General features: G+C 40.7%; 1 protein-coding gene across 3 annotated transcripts in view; it reads right to left on the bottom strand.

Annotated features, from left to right (window-relative positions):
- PCGF5 (polycomb group ring finger 5) overlaps positions 1-8,835 on the bottom strand; it is a 67,626-nt gene that overhangs the window by 36,457 nt on the left and 22,334 nt on the right. For 2 of the 3 annotated variants that reach the window (XM_039708739.1, XM_039708741.1), the window contains exon 1: positions 105-234. The exons of the other annotated variant lie outside the window; for it this stretch is intronic. The gene's annotated coding sequence lies outside the window, so the exon portion shown is untranslated. Of the gene's footprint in view, positions 1-104; positions 235-8,835 lie in introns of those variants that run through there. 3 annotated transcript variants of the gene reach the window in all.

The raw sequence follows: 8,835 nt of genomic DNA, 5'->3' as shown, positions 1-8,835 counted from the left end.
GGAGAGGGCGGCGGCCGCCCGGGTCTGCCCGCGCTCTCCCGACTCCCGTCCCTCCCCTCCCGCACCTGCGGCGCCTCCCGCCCCCGCCGCGGCCCCGGCCGTACCTGGCGCAGCCCCGCGGCCTCGGGCGGGCGGCCGGCGAAAGAGAAAGGGAAACGCCGTGCGCCTCCCCCGCTCGGAGCGCTCCCTCCTCCCCGCCGGGCTGCCGCGGCCGGTCCCGGGGCGGGCGCCCGGGTAAGCGCGGCGGCGGCGCCCGGCCCGCGCCCTCCGCTCGGCACACACCGCTGGGGCACTGGCGCCGTTTCTTAAAAATAACTTCAGCTCTGCCCGCGGAAGGGTGGAAGTTAAACCCGTTTCTCCAGCCCGTAAACACTAAACACTGCACTAAGTTAGCCCGAATCCCGTGAAAATACGTGTGCTTTCCTCGAACCGGGACCAACTAGCCAACGGCTTAGCACGAGTAAAAGCTGTCTCCGTGGCTCAGTGCATCTGCTTTTTGCCCCCCCTACTCACAGAAATCCATCATATTATGAGGTAATTACCCACAAAACTAATGCTGCCTTAATTTTCCAATTGTACTCTTTCTAGAAAATTTCTTGTATACTGCATTTAACAATAATGACAGAAACGTAAGGAGACATTTCCTGTATCAACTGCAATGCCACCACATTACCTGCAACTGTTTTAGGTGTTTGCTCTTCTGTTCTGCATTTTGAAATAAATGCTCATTTTGCAGCAGCACTCCAGTGCACTCTTCCCTTTCATCCTTGTGTAAGTGCTGCAACAGCTGAAGGCTTTAATAACTTTGACCTGTTTCTGCCATCCAGTCCTACTGCTGTAATATTTACCACGCAACAGATCTCCATTAACATCAATTCAATGACTAGTCTGAATCAGGTGCATCAAAAAGTGTTACAATTAAAGTTACAGTGCAATGATAAACACATGATACACTAGACAGAGCAATTAAACAGAATCTAAATTATTTTTCCTGATTAAATGTTCATCTTGTGTGAGGCTATTTTTCCACAACATGAACAAAAGTTTATATAGCTAAAAATCTTTTGAAGCAGCATAGAATTCAGAGTATCCTGAGTTGGAAGGAACCCATAAGTATCATGAAAGTCCAACTCCTGTTCCTGCACAGGAACGTCCCTGAGTCACACCATGTGCCAGAAAGCATTGTCTAACAGCTTCTTCAACTCTGTCAGGCTTGGTGCTGTGACCACTTCCCTGGGGACCCTGTTCCAGTGCCAAACACCCTCTTGGTGAAGAACCTTTTCCTAATATCCAACCTAAACCTCCCCTGACTCAGCTTCAGGTCATTTCCTTGGGTCCCATCGCTGGTCACCACAGAGAAGAGATCAGTGCCTGCCCTTCTCATCCCCTCATGAGCAAGCTGCAGACTCTATGAAGTCTCCCCTCAGTCTCATCCAGGCAGAACAAGCCCAGTGACCTGAGCCCCGCTCCTCACAAGGCCCTCTATCATCCGGACCCTGTTCCAGTGCCAAACACCCTCTTGGTGAAGAACCTTTTCCTAATATCCAACCTAAACCTCCCCTGACTCAGCTTCAGGTCATTTCCTTGGGTCCCATCGCTGGTCACCACAGAGAAGAGATCAGTGCCTGCCCTTCTCATCCCCTCATGAGCAAGCTGCAGACTCTATGAAGTCTCCCCTCAGTCTCATCCAGGCAGAACAAGCCCAGTGACCTGAGCCCTGCTCCTCACAAGGCCCCCCACCATCTTCACAGCCCTCCTTTGGACACTCACTAACAGCTTTACATCTTTCTTCCACTGAGGTGGCCCAAGTGCCCCAGCACTCAAGGCGAGGCTGCACCAGGGCAGAGGAGAAGGGGTCAGCCACCGGCCCTGACTGGCAGGTGATGCTGTGCCTGATGCACCCCAGGATTCAGTATAGCTTAACAGTGTTTTGATGGTTTTAACCTTCTACTGTTAACCATTGTTGCAGTTTTATACCACAAAACACACACTGACAAGTCACAGGCTAAAGAACACTAAACAGAGAAAGATACAACAAAAACTATATACATATCATGGGAATATTTCATTAGTCACATTCAGTCAGTTTAGCAGAATTTGACCTATATCAGAATGTGCATAAGAGTGGTCCTGCTCAAATGTAGTTTGATACAGCATTATTAAACTTATATACATGCATTTAAAACATGCAGCTGTTGATGCTCTCCTGGCTGTTCCCAAACTACTGCATCTGGTAAGACTTTTTTAAAATCTAAACTGTATTCTAAGTGAGATTTCATAGCATAGTTTATCAAGTGTCCCATTTGAAAAAATAAGGAACCCAACATTTTCTAAATGAATTAATCAGCTAAGCTCATGTTTACATGGTAATGAATGCACTGTATTCTATTCAAGCACATTAAAACCTCAGTTATGTCATTCATTATACTGTGTAGGCCATGCAGTAATGCTCACACAGCAGTTGGGACACTTGCAAATGTACACAACTGGTATTGATCTCCCTAAATCATGCTGAAGTCCCTCTTTTAAGGACAAGCAGTCCCATGCCAGGTAAGTGATAGTGTACGTGACAAATTCTTGCCTCATCTCACCACAATGCAGGAACTGAGTCCTGCTGCTACCAAGTGATACTGACTGAAGGTGATGAAAGCTGAGGCTTTCAGCACCTTTCCAGACCATAACATAAAGAGCAAGTGAGAAGCAGCACAGAAAAAGCTCTCATTTCATTATCAGAGGAAAGTAGATCCTTAAATACTTATGCTTTATATCATCAGGAAGCAAATTATGTTAATAAATGCTTATGAATTAATTATAAATTCAAAGATAGTTAACTCCTAGCATTGCATGCAACAGGCTTCTTTAAACATACAGGTCCATATATGTGATGTGAGCATTTTGATCTACTTATAGCAGTTCAAAGGCAGCAAGAATAGTGTTTGATTCAAACAAGGCATTAATTTCATATTATGAAAGAAACAGAATTAAAAAATTAACTGAGCTCATCAGAGTAAATATGTGTCATTAGTGACAGGAAACATGGTGTCCTGGTTCTCTTGCAAATATGTCCCCAGCTTATCTGGGTTCTGGATTTGTTCACAGGGAAAATCCCAGGCTATTGGGTCAGAAAATTCCTTCAGAGTTTGGCCCATTTTCTCCCACTCCCCACACTACTCAGCACTTTCCATGCCTGGGTCAGGTGCCTCCTCAACCCCTCTAGACATTTCAGCCCTCACTCTAGACAAGCTGCAGGCCATATAGTGGAAGTTTACCAGATAAAATACCAGGAAAGTGGTCTCTGTAACATTCAGGGGAAACTGAATAGTCTCAAAATGTGAGAATAACACATAGATTACACATAACAGATTTAAAGGAGAAGAAAGAGAAGAAGGGCTGGGAAACCTCATCCCCTACTCCTCCTCTAACAATCTGGGTGCAGTTACCAATAAATCCCCAAAACAGGCTACAGAAGCTAGGAAGAATAAACAACAGACCATGCACATTTTGAACAAACCCTAGTACCTTTGTTAACTCTCTATAAATCATAATCATCATACCCAGAAAAATAGCAATCCAAAGCAGTGCCCTTCTTCTGTAAAAGCTACATGTTAGGGACAGTACTGGAGCTATCTGTGGGTAAGAAAACAAGCTTAAACCTAGGGACCAGAAGACTAAAAAGACATCAGTGCCTCAAGCCAGAGAGATGTTATAAATTCAAGCAGCTGCAGACTACACACCAAGAGAAAGGAATCTGGTAGAGGAAGTGAAGCTTCTGCAGACCAAACTGCACACCAGTGCTTCTGCCTCCCTTTGCTCTTGGATCTAGTTTTAAGGCACAGAACTCAATACCCAGCATCAGCAGATGGTGGGGGATACAATACAGTATCATAAAGTCACCCTAGGACACATGGTATGACAGAGGTGGTGACTGTAGCCCTCAAATGAGTGATGAAAATACAGCTGCTCTAATTTTTCTCTATTTCTTCAACTTTTGACTTTCTCATCAACTGAATTTTACTCAGCAGTCCTCAGTTTTCTCTAACACAGTGTTTGCTTTTTTTAAAAAGCCAAGTCCTTTTTCACATATATGAGCTTTCCTAAAACAAAAAAATAAATGCTGCTTTCTAAGCATAATCATCCTTGAGGAGTATTTTCTTGAAATCTCTAAAGAACTACTGTATCATTCTAATGTGAAACAGAATTACTTACATTTAACATGAATAAAATGTATCTTTTGAAAGGAACAGCCAGGACACACAAGAATTTGTGAACTCCAAGAATTCCATTAAAGCAGTTCTAACACTTTTTGAAATATACCAATGTTCAATGTCAGCTCCCAAATAAATTTCAGAGACAAAATAAACATTGATCAATAAAGCCAAGTTCTCAGCAAAATCTGAAATGAGTGAATAATTCTAACTTTGCAAGAAGATCCACATTGGTACAATGTTACATCCTTATTGAGCTACTCTGGAGTCTGTTTCTAGGCAAATCTCCAACTACCCTCCAGTTATTCTAAGAGTTACTTGTATTTTGTAGATGAAAGAATTAATGAAATCCATCTGAACTAGGAAACTAACAAAACAAAAAATCCTTAGTTTTCTTGATAGAATTGTGTAGCAATCTGAATGGCATTTAGAGAGAACCACAGCATTCACCTTCACTGGATACTGATTCTCTAGACATCTGATGGAAATGCCATTCTACAGCTTTTAAAAACTTGAAACCTTCACAGAATTCCTTAGGTCAGAATACACCTCTTGAGATCATCTAATGCAACCTGTCTGCTCAAGCAGGGCCAGCTAAAGCAGGTTGCCCAGGACTGTATGCAGCTGGGTTTTGACTATGTCCATAGATGGGGTTGTACAATCTGGGCAATCTGTCCCAGTTTTGATCAACTTCATAATGAAAAAAAAGTTTTCCTGTTATCAGGTAGAATTTAATGTGTTTCAATTTGTATCTATTACCTCTTTTCCTGTCAGTGGGCACTACTGAGAACAGTTTGACGTCTTCGTCTTCATTCATTTCCATCAAGGAATTACATATGCTGAAAAGATCCCCATGAGACTTTTTTTCTCCAGCTGAGCAGTCCCCAAACTCTCCACCTCTCCCTGTATGAACAGTGCTCCAATACCTTAACCATCTTTGGGGCCCTGTGGTCCCTCTGGGGCTCTGAGGCTTGCTTCGCGTCCTTCTTGTTCTAAGAACTGGACACAGCACTCCATATGTCATTTCATCAGTGCTGCACCACAGAGAGGAAAATCAACCTCAAACTCCAGGCAACCTACTTAAAATTACTGCATGCTTACTCAGGTGGGAAGAAGAGTTCACATATAACCACCTGGGAACTCTTATTTCCAGTGTTAAATTCCCAATCAAGCAGAACATTATCTAGAATAGAACACTAATTGGGTTGGCAGGACCTTTGGACATCATCTAGTCTATGCCTTTGCTCAAAGCAGGTCTAATGTTAAAGTTAATTCAGACTGCTCACAGCTTCATCCAAATAAAGTCTGAGTGCATGTAAGGATGGCAATTATAACCCCTCTAGGCAATTTGTCTCAACCCCTGACCATCCTCATTGTGAATTAATTTATTTAGGTCCAGTTGGAATTTTCCTTGCTCCATCTTGTATACTTTCTCATATATATGAGTAATTTACTAGCAGAAAGTAAACTTAACTCTTACTGCCATTATCCAAGTCTTTGTCATAATCTTGGAATGATGTGACATATTTCTTTGCTTTTTAGGCAAAGAGTAGTACCATTGTTTATCATATAAAAATAGTAGTATGCTCGGTGTGAAAACTGCCTTTGATTTGATAGGAAACAATAGGAATCGGGCTACTCTTATCCCCATCAGTTACTCATGAAAATGATCAGCAATGAGGTTTTGCATTTCTGCCAAGAGGGTTTTTCTTCATCCTCACTGAGCCCTCTATAAGAAGCCATATATTAGCACATAATAGCACTTCTGGGATATATATAGCATTCTTTAATGCTTACTCTTCTTTTACAGCCTAAAGTAAAGTAGCAAAGCAGGTTGCAAAATGCCAACATCTGTATTATTAGGCCATTGACAAATACACAAACAAGAAAAATGCATTTAAGAAACACTTCAAGAGAAAGGTAAAATTGTGTCACACAGTGTTCCAACTGTGTTGAACTAAATTCCAGGAACTTTAAAAAAGTAAGAGAAATCGTAAAGTAAGTTCCTACAGACTTTATAATAATTGGCTGCTAGTAAAGAAGACAGAATCAAACAAGTGACTCCAGCAATGGAAAGATGAGCAGATCTGTATTGTTAAACATTTCCTTAGCACACTGAAATACTGGTCAGCCATAGCACACACTGTCTCTTCCCAGCTAGGGAACCAGAAAACAAGAAACAAGGTGATAGCAGTGGGAGAGAGAGATTGCCAGTGCAAGGAAAAAAAGAATCATAACTCTGAAACTAAATTGACTAGAAATTGTCACAAGCATGAAGGAGAAAATTTAACTTCAGTCACTTGTATGCAGAGATTGAAGGGAAAAAATATCTGGTTTAGAACATATTATTAGCTGACCATTAAACATACAGAGTGAAGATCTTGTGACCAGTTTTACATACCTCCCTGAAAACAGCAAATTCAAGAACTGTGATTATAGTCTTCAGAGGTATTGCAAGTATAAAAACAACAATCTATCTCAGCAGAATCCAAACTTTTCAGCTAAAAGCAGCTAGAATTAAGTATGATGGGCATATTTTTAAAAGGTATTTATTTTCCTTCTGTTTCCTTGATTATTTTGTCACTACTCTGGATTTTGATTTTGAAGAATATTTTGAATAAGCATGATTACATGTATCAGACACAAACATATCCAGAAACTTCCCAGAGGAAGTGAGACAAACTTAGAAAATTTTACAGACCAAATGGTCTGTTCAGTTAACCCCAGTGTCCAATGTGTGAACTGTGATCAGATCTTGCTTTCTGGTTTGTTTGGGTTTTTTAAAGCACAGTGCAGGTATACATGGCCATGCAGCCAAGCTGATTCTTCATGTGCAAATAACCTAACTGACATTATTTTGGCCTTAAAGGCAAAGATTCTTTGTTATAGTATTAAACTTTACATTGTGCCACAAGAGTTGGTTTGTTTGTTTAGGTTTTTTTCCCCCCATAGGTAACTGATTTTTGGTGAAGTGGGGTTACCCTTTGAAGCATCAGAGACTGCTCACAGAGAGTGATGCAGTGGCAGGTGGTTTACAAGACATAAACTCAAGATGCTTCTGTGCCTTCATGTGCCTGTGTGCTTGGTTAAAAACCAGCGATCTGTGGTGGAGTTAGGATCTCTGGGAAGCTAAAATACTGGCGGTATCCTCAACCTCTCCAGGATTTATGTCATGGCACGCTGACTTCCATGCCCTTTGGTCTGCTGTGCTACATCTCCTTCACCTTTTTGTAGGGTATTGGAAACAAATGTTTTGTGTTTCTTAGTATGTTCTGTAGGCTGCAATGGAGTAGACATCATTTCAGAGTTGCCTGATTGTGGAGACCCACAGGGCATGACCAAAGTAGTCTTTTACAGTCCTATGCTTTATATAAATTTCTAGCAGTTCTGTATTAAGTAGAGAATCTAGCAAGTCTGTGTAAGTAGAGCAAGTAATGGTGGTGTGCTTTGAAACATCGTAAAGAAGATACATAATTTGAAACAAATACCTTGGTTCTTAATCAGGTGTTCTCCTTGCACCTCAAACATCTTGCATCATCAGAATTACATTTTTGGTCTCCAGCTACTTACTTCACTTCTACTGAAGAGTTTATTAGACTGTCTCTGAATTAATGTAAATCCCACTTGTGTTGTCGTTTCTATTATTATATAATCTCCAACACTTCTTGACTACTTTACCTATTGCTATCTGATTATATGCCAGTTCAGTTTCCTTTTACGCTGCTCTCTACGATACCTGCTTATTCTGAGGCTTCTCCAGAGAAAATCTGCTCTGCAATTAATGCTACTTCAAGTCTCCCTGCTACTCCACAATGGAAAAAATAAATCAATCAGTGATACTCAGAGCTACATTATCAGAAAAATTCCAGTGGTGTACTCATGCACAGAGCAGCCTGATACAGCTGTTGTCTGCATGGGCAAGACTATGTCTCCTCCATAGACTTCCAGGATCTGTAGGTCACAGAGCAAACACTTTGCCAATTTGATATATGCATCCTTCCAGGGGAAATATATAACAGTATGAACATAGGTTTCAGATTTGCTAATCAAGTCACAACATAGTCTGTGCTTGTTCACAAGACATCCTATCGGCTACTTGCTATAATTCTATTACTTTTTAAAAAATCCTTGTTTCTGTAAGTAATATATATCCTCTTCCATTCTATACTGCATTGTACACATATATAATATAAAAATACTATAAATACTAAATACTAAAAAAATACTATAAAATACTATATAATTATTATAGATATTTTTCCCTTTTTTCCCCTCAAATTATCAAAGCCACTTACATCAACATATACAGGTCAGCTAAACAATAATCTGAAGTCTTCAAATAGTTTTATAGAGTTTCATCTCTCAATTTCCATGAAATTAAAAGACAAATGAAAACAATGAAAACAAACTGTAAGAAGCCTCCAGTGACTCCTACTAAAACTGTTACTAACAGATTTTGTTTCTTACAGTTGAAAACTGGCAGGAATGCAAATCAAATTGTATCACACATGTCAAACAGCTTCACAATTATGCAATCAACTTGCACTGCAAATTAAAAACAAGACTTGCTACTAGATCTTAAGTCAAAACAAATTTAAAACGTCAATAAGCTCAGTGAAAGCAATCCTCA

This window comes from Passer montanus, unplaced genomic scaffold, assembly GCF_014805655.1.
Source record: "Passer montanus isolate IOZ18808 unplaced genomic scaffold, ASM1480565v1 scaffold21, whole genome shotgun sequence".
Lineage (NCBI taxonomy): Eukaryota > Metazoa > Chordata > Aves > Passeriformes > Passeridae > Passer > Passer montanus.
The sequence above is the reverse complement of the archived record's forward strand: the minus strand, read 5'-3'. Positions and strand labels throughout refer to the sequence as shown.